General features: G+C 41.1%; 1 protein-coding gene across 1 annotated transcript in view; it reads left to right on the top strand.

The window, feature by feature from the left end:
* Positions 1-2,312: 2,312 nt before the first annotated feature.
* The window catches only part of GNG2 (G protein subunit gamma 2), a 116,566-nt gene continuing 110,453 nt past the window's right edge, over positions 2,313-8,425 (top strand). The window contains exon 1 of the mRNA XM_066342075.1: positions 2,313-2,490. The gene's annotated coding sequence lies outside the window, so the exon portion shown is untranslated. The remainder of the gene's footprint in view (positions 2,491-8,425) is intronic.

The raw sequence follows: 8,425 nt of genomic DNA, 5'->3' as shown, positions 1-8,425 counted from the left end.
TTTTTTAGGGCTCCTTAAGTAGCTATCCCCGTATAGCCTCTACAGATTCATCACCGACTGATGGCCTACCAGAACGGGGTTTCTCTACCAAACTGCCGGTTTCCTTCAACTGCTTATCCCACTGAGTAATGTTATTCCTATGTGGTGGCACTTCGTTATAAATGCGCCAATATTCACATTGCACTTTGGTCACGGATTCGAATTTAGTGAGCCACAGAACACACTGAACTTTCCTCTGTACCGTTCACATCTCGACTGGCATGGCCGTGGGCTGCTCCACTGTATACACAGTGTTACATCATCTTCTGCGCATGCGCACATGCTGCCACATCATCCTACAGAAACTGGGAGGGTTTTCCTTTTATTTGGTGCAGATTTCACATTTCTATCATCTTTTGTTGCTTTCCTGTGACCGGTCAAAAGTGCCACATGACTTTACGGACACACTGTATATTTAAATTTTTGTAAAAGCTTCTGATAACCCTTGGCACCAAGATTCCTGATCTGTAAGTAATTCATGTCTGATTTTCACTGAGTTGCAGGAGGCTGTGGGAATCTATATCCAATTTTCTCCCACTACAACAATTCTGTTTGCTGGTGGTTCAAAAAAGTAGTTTCTCATTTTTTATCTTAAAACAGTCTATTTGTAATTTTCTAATGTTAGTGAGTTGACATCAGGGTCCTTTTTGATAAAAAAGATTTCTAGGGAGAAATAACTCTGCTCATGAGATATCAAATGAAAACAAAGAGCGTTCTAGGACTATCTCAGAATATTTCATAAAAATTGAATTCTGGACTAATGTGAGGTTGTCCCTAAGGTGGTCTAGGAAGACTTACCTGGTAACTTACCCAGTCATCCAGGTATCCTGCATCAGCCCTAGTTTTCCAACATGTGTTAATTGGCTTGCTGGAATAGTTAAGGCAAGAGTGGATTTAACAGAGGGTTAAGGTGAACTTTCCAGGCACTGATTCCGGAGCAGAGGTTTCTTACAGCACTGGAAGGATTCCCCTGCCCCCAGCCTGTGTTTAATCTGTAGCTTCTGCAAAGCACTTTGTCTTGGTACTGGGGGAGAATGACTTGCAAGCTGAATAAATTCCCACCAGGAGCTTCAGCAATTTGTCATGAACATACTAACTGTGGGCAATTCCGAAACAAGTTCTGGTCCAGGTTTGGCTGCCGACTGCCGAAGTCACTTCTCTTCTGAGCCTCACCTTCCTCTAATAATAATAACAGCTCATAATGTGTATTGAACGCTTCCTATATTTCAGGAATTAGTACATCCTTATTGTGTACCATCTCATTTAACCCTCAGGTTTCTGCTGTGGGGTGTGACTATAATCATTTCCGTTTTGCAGGTGAGGAAATTGAGGGTAGAAACGAAATAATTTTCCCAAGTTTATACAGTCAGTCATGGCAGTTTGGATTCAAATCCCGGTGGATGAGCAGACTTCCTGCAGTCTCTGCTCTTATCCGTAATGCTGCACCACCTCCTAAAATGACAGGCGAGGACCAGGTGGGTCCTTTCAGTTCTACCAGTATGGGGAGTGTGTGTGGAAGAGGGTTCTATTTCGGGGTTCTATAGCATTTAGGGTCACCTCCTTTCCTTGCCACCATCAAGAATCTTGGGAATATGTCTTCATTGTTAGAGGCTACAGGTAGCATTGCAGGACTTGGTTTAGTTCCTGTGCCCCACAAGAATACTTATCGGGGCCATTCTTTTCTGAGTATTTGGGTTAAGCAAGATTTCACTGGTATTGGGACCTTGGAGAAATGAGCCATCCGGAATATTGGCCACAGAGAAAGATGCTGCAGCAAGATGCTGCTAGCTTCCAGCTAACTCGTTTGAAAGGGACTAGAGTGAATCAGAAGAAGCCATTGAGGCTGGTGCTGGATCTCAGGACCAGAACCTGGGCAGGGGTATTGACTCCCCCAACCCCCAAAGAACAGCCTCAGCAACAGCAACCCCAACAATGAAAACGAGCCAAGTTCAAGATGAGAGCGGACTGTCTGCGGCAAGGGGGACGCTGGTGAAGCAGGTGCTGAAGGTGGTTGTGGAGGTGAGGGTGAGGGAAATGGGCAGGGGGAGGAAGGCACAGACGGCACCAAAGGGACTTGGAACAAATAAGTAAAGAAGATTCTTCTAGTCAAATAGTGTCAGTAACCCAGGAAAAGGCGATAGGGCTAGTGAGCCCTGAAATGGAATGAGAGGGAAAAAGGAAAGCAGCTCACAGCTACGAAGAAGAGGAGGAAGTGGGAGATGTGCTGCTTCCTGTAGAAAGAACGATGACTGAAGACAAAGCTGGGTGGGGACTAGTCCCTGGACTGCAGGCGCCGCTGCTACACACACACACAACGGCCGCCGCTCCGTGGGCAGCTCCTACTACTGCTGGGCTGGGCTGGGCTGGGCGGGCTGCGCCGGAGCTCGCCTGCACAGATCAGCTCGCAGAGGAGAGAAAAGCCTCTCTTCTCTGGCCAGCCTCACAGCCAAGGTAAAAGAAACGCTTTTCATGTCGCTTTTTTTTTTTTTAAATGACCATTGCCTGTGGTTTTAAGCGCAGATTATAAGGGAAGATAGGGACATTGTTTCAGGATTGGGGGAAATGATTAGGATGGGTTCTTTTAGAAGGGCTTTCCTGAATGACCACATTTGCTTTAAACAAAACAAAACAAAACAAAAAGATCTTTATTTCTTAGCTTTGGTGACTGGTCAAGAAAACACACTAAATGTAAGACACTGTTTGCATAGTTCTCTTGGAAGAAAAGCAGGGGTGAGTTGAAATCAACTGGGGCTGGGAGCTGTGTGCTGGTCCTCTGAGCGTTGCAGTCCTGTTTAAGGGATGTAAGTGGTGTGAAACGTTAATTGCATTATCTTTCCTACACATGGCACTAGGTAGCAGCACAATGACTGTGATTTGGCTTTTTGGGGGGAGGACTAAATCCTTTTGTACTTAGAATTTGCCAACAAAGGCTGTGGAATTGCATATGTGAGGGGCAGTGTTTACCATTAAAACAACAGTGTCTTCTTCCTTCTGCTCTGTGCAGCTGCGTTCAGGATAACCTCAGAAACAGCTAGCGATTGCCAGTGGGTCTTATCCTAAAGTTGCATCCTCTCTCAGAGGAGTGTGGCAGGTTTAACTTGTCCAGGACGAGATACCAGTGTATACATGGATTTTGCGTTTATATAGATTTTATTCATTTCTTGGTCGAGACGCATATTAACCTCAGCAAGGGACAAAATGTAAAAGTGTTGCTGGGTTGTTTCCGTACCTGTGCACACCACAGAGAGACTGGAACAGTAAAACCAGAATGCAATTTTTTTGTTCTTTGATTTTCTTGAGCAGTGAATGTTCTTAGTGAGAGTCTGTGAACATGACTTGTTCATATTTATGAATGATATGTAAAAGTGCACCAACTAGGTCTAATGGATAAGAAATGAGATTGTGGATTCTTTTGGCATGATGTGTAGGAGAAAGAGTTTAAATCCCTAGTGTAGCTGGTTTTAAAAATTAAGCAATAAATGGTCACTAATAAAAGGTTTTTTTCTTCAGTTATTAGAATAAAAGGAGATAGGGTTTCAAAAGAGAGAAAGAACTGCTTATAGTGGAGTAAAAATAATAAAAAGGTCATATTTAGACAGTAATAAATTCTTAAAATATGGGTTTTTAAACGCTAAACAAGCCGTTGAGCATGTATATGCCTCTGATTATTACCATTCTCAACTGTGAAGAGCTATAGGGTTTTTAAAATGCCGTTTTATGAAATTGATTTGGCTTCTCACAATTTATGGTGTAGCAGCACATTTTGAGAGATAAGAGCATTTTGGTACCAAAGGATAAAATGTCTACTTTTCTGAGGTTACTTATTAAATTAAACCTGTGCTATGTCTAAGAGGCAAAATATTGCTGGTGTTGAAACCATGAAACTCCCTGATTTACTGCATTTAATCAAATCTGTGGGCAAAACAAGTCATGCCATGTATTCTCCAGTTCCACTTCCCTTTTGCCTCCTATAGTAACATATGTAAAGATATCTACCCAGCGAGGGAATCTAGGCTAGATCTGGGATCCAGAATGCCCCTAACTGGAGTTCTCTGATCAAGCGCCTATCATCAAATGAAGTTGAAAGTTGGGAATCTGGGCTGTATGAATGAATATGGGGCTCACCCTCTGGTACTTACTCATCTGCAGGCTGTATTCACTAGATAATGCCAATACTCGGCTTTGTTTGGAGTGTGTAGACAATCTGTCTTCCTCTTCTCTGTGTGTTTCACACAAGAGTAAGAAAATAAAACCTTGGCTCATAGGCACTGGAGAGTCAAGAGAGCCCCCTGCTCTCTTTCAGAAAACAACTAAGGTGCCTATTTCCTGCACAGCACAGAACATTTTCTTAATTGTTAAATTTCAGCCTGAAGCACATTAGTGGGTTACTGCAGATCAGTAACTATAGTGGTAGAAGGTTTAGAAAAAAGGTGAACATGCTCCTATGCTGTAAAGTGAGACTTTTTCCACTTATTCTGGCCATATGGAATATTGAAAGACATGATGCTTTTGCCCAGGGTACTCAGTGGCTTTTGAGGGAGTCGACCAACACTGAAATTTTAATTGAATGTTTTTTTTCTGCCATATGGCCAATGGCTGAGAGGAAACTCGACTCCATTATCCCATAGCCAGCCCTGGGCCTCATATGGTAGGCATGTAGGAAATGTATTTGGTTGACTGACTTTTTAACCTATTCCTGAAGGCAGGCCCAACTCTTTAAGTATAAAAGCTCTCTAGTCAAAGCAGAAAGACAATTGTGGGTGGAAGAAAATAACATCAGGTACTGAAAGGAATGCAGGTAGAGAGTCAGGCATGTCTGCCTGTCCACTGGTTCTTACTACTTGACCTGGTCTGTTAATTTGGGAGACTTAGTTTCTTCATTGTCAAGAGGGGTTGATAGTTGATAATACTTAATCAGGGGGGTGTTTTTCTTTTTTGTTTGGTTTCATTGATTTGGATTTTGTTTTTGCTTTTGTTGTGGATATGTCAGTAGCTGGAACATAGTAGTTACTCAGATGTCATTTCTTCTTCCTGGGTGATAAGGAAAAATTTGTATTTACTTGATTGATCTTTGCTACTACCACTAAGGTTCTAGGAGACTTCTTATTGTAGTCAATATCTATATTATAAAATTTCCTATTTTAACTATTTTTAAGTATACCATTCTATGGCATTAAGAATATTAATATTGTTGGACAATCATCACCATCTATCTCTAGATGTTTTATCTTCTCAAACTAAAATTGCTCTCATTAAAACATAACTCCCCATTTCTTTCTTCCGCCAGCCCCTGGCAACCACTGTTCTGCTTTCTGTCTATTAATTTGATATTCTAGATACCTCATATAAGTATTTGTCTTTTTGTGACTGGCTTAATTCACTTAGCACTGGTCTTCAAGGTCCATCCATGTTGTAGCATGTGTCAGAATTTCCATTTTTTTTAGGTCAGATAATGTTCCATTGTACGTATGTACTACATTTTGTTTATTCATTCAGTGGACACAGGATTTCTTCCATGTTTTAGCTATTGTGAATAATGCTGCTAAGAACAAAATGAGTGGGGTGGAATATCTGTTTGAGTCCCTGCTTTCACTTCTTTTTGGGTACCCAGAGGTGGAATCAATGGATCACGTGTTAATTTTGTGTTTAACTTTTTTGATGAACTACAATACAGTTTTCCACAGTGTCTGCCTGCACCATTTTACATTCCCACTACAGGGTTCTCTTTTCTCTACATCATTGCCAACATTTGTTATTTTCTGGAGGGTTTGTTTGTTGTTTGCTTTTGATAATAGCCATCCTAATGTGTGTGAATTTATATCTCTTTGTGGGGTTTTTTTTTTTGTTGTGTTTGTTTGTTTTGCATTTTTCTGAAGCTGGAAACAGGGAGAGACAGTCAGGCAGACTCCCACATGCGCCCGACCGGGATCCACCCGACACGCCCACCAGGGGGCAATGCTCTGCCCATCCTGGGCGTCGCCATGTTGCAACCAGAGCCACTCTAGCGCCTGAGGCAGAGGCCACAGAGCCATCCCCAGCGCCCAGGCCATCTTTGCTCCAATGGAGCCTTGGCTGCGGGAGGGGAAGAGAGAGACAGAGAGGAAGGTGCGGCGGAAGGGTGGAGAAGCAAATGGGCGCTTCTCCTGTGTGCCCTGGCCGGGAATCGAACCCTGGTCCTCCGCACGCTAGGCCGATGCTCTACCGCTGAGCCAACCGGCCAGGGCTCTTTGTGGTTTTTGTCGGCATTTCCTCAAGAATTAGTAATTTTGAGTTTCTTTTTATGTGCTTATTGGCAATTTGTATATATTCTTTGAAGAAATGTTTATTCAAGTCCTTTGCCTGTATTTTTTTGTTTGTTTGTTTGTTTTTTAACTTGGGTTGTTTTGGAAGAGACATTTTTAAATGGTGGGATCTCTCAACATAGTATGTCATAAAATTCATGATTATAACATTTGTATTTAATCTTCTACATATATTAGTATTATTCCTGCCCAAGTAAATACTTCTCTCAGAAGTAACTTTTGAAATAGAAAAGAGACCATATGACAATCTGCACAGCTCCTGGTAATTGGTGGTATCAAGAACCTGACAGTGAAATTTAAACCCTTATGTAGGCACTCACACCAGAGACCCTGCTGGTCAAGTGTGGACCAGGCTACTATTTAAGTGTCTTTCCAGTTTCCCCTCAGCTGGATGAGAAAAAAGTACCCAGTAGGCAGCAGTGTCATAAAAAGGGAGGAGATACTAAAGCACTAAATACTCCCAAACCCTTTATAATGAGGATCATTATAGTAGGGATATAGTAGTTAAACAACAATAATAGATTTCTAGGACAGCAGGTTTCTGCTAATGAAATGTGATTCTAATCTAAATTTCACATTCAAATATAATCTTTTTATATTTCATTTTCCACTTTATATTTTACTCCCAATTCCCAAACTGGTGAAGTGGGGTATAAATGGGGCTGAAGAGACTTCAGCAAGGTTAGGGAAGCCTCTATTGAACAGGGACAGTATCTGAGCTTTATGCTGTGGTCACATTCATTTGACCTTGAATGGTTTGAAGAGTTCCTGAATGATTTCATGTTAACTTTTTGTAATGCCCTGTGGATGTGTGTTGGGGAGGGGGGATGGGGGCAGGCTGATCATGGCCCCTGACTTTGTTTACTTTCCAAATCTGTTTGTTTCACAAGTTTGGGTAGGACTCATGCCTGGTTCTATGGCTACACAAGGAAGAGGGTAATTACAGAGCTGTATTAGGGCTTAGTCCCTGGCCTAAGACATCAGGAACGGTAGAGCTGAAGATGGCTTGGGAACCAAGCTAGCCTGTATCAACCCCTCTATGACTGATAATGAAATAGACCCAGAATTTAAGTTATATATTCAAAGTTGCACTGTTGATTAATACCTCCCCTCTCAATTGAATCACCACTTCACGCCTGACATGTGATGCAGTGGATAGAGTGTTGACCTGGACTACTGAAGTCTCCAGTTTGAAACCTGGGGCTTGCCCAGTCAGGCTCATACAAGAATCAACTATGAGTTGATGCTTCCACTGCCTCCCTTCTCTCTCTCTCTTTCTCTCTCTCCTCTTTCTAAAATCGATAAATAAAATCTTTAAAAATAAATCACCATTTCATTTTCTTCCATGATAAGGGAAAATGAGTAGAGAAAGTCTTTATACTTTGTCACTTTTTAAATTGTTTACAAAAAGACTAAATTATTTTGTTTAAAGAGAAGAGGGTAATGTTTACATATAACACATTATGTAAACATGGAGTTTCTTTGTTCAAATTTGTTCAGATGTAAAGATGCCATTATAGAAATGAGATTCAGATTTCCAGGCAAGAGTATTAGAGATATAAATAGTTCTCCAAAGTTTTATGTTAAATTAAACAAGTTATATATAATGGGAGTCAATGTTCAGACAATGTCTAGAAGACTTAATTAAACATTAAAAAGTGGGAGGTCTCAATTATCAAACTTTAGTGACAACATGTTTCTTTGAAGTGGTCCCGCTGTATACCAAGGTTCAAGATAAGACAGAATCAACCCTTTTTATCTCTTGGCAAATATGTGTGAACAGTCAAGCTCTTAATGGAAAACCAGTGACTTGACCCCTGTTCTTTTGGCTGTCCCTTGCTGCCCTGCCAGCCTGATTGTCAGGGTCAGCCACAGTCCTTGCTCCCATGTCAGTGGTGGGATTCAAATAATTTAACAACCAGATCTCTGCTCTAATGATTGTTTTAACTATATAAAAAAAGATATACTAAAAGGTAGTTCATTATTTCATGCATTTAATACTTAAATAAGAACAATAAAAGAGGTGCACAAAACTAGATTGTTATAAGAGTTTTAAATAGTAATGAAAAAATATTAAATAATTC

Source organism: Saccopteryx leptura, chromosome 6, assembly GCF_036850995.1.
Source record: "Saccopteryx leptura isolate mSacLep1 chromosome 6, mSacLep1_pri_phased_curated, whole genome shotgun sequence".
NCBI classification, from domain to species: Eukaryota; Metazoa; Chordata; class Mammalia; order Chiroptera; family Emballonuridae; genus Saccopteryx; species Saccopteryx leptura.
Note: the sequence above shows the minus strand (reverse complement) of the source record. Positions and strands in the feature narration are given on the sequence as shown.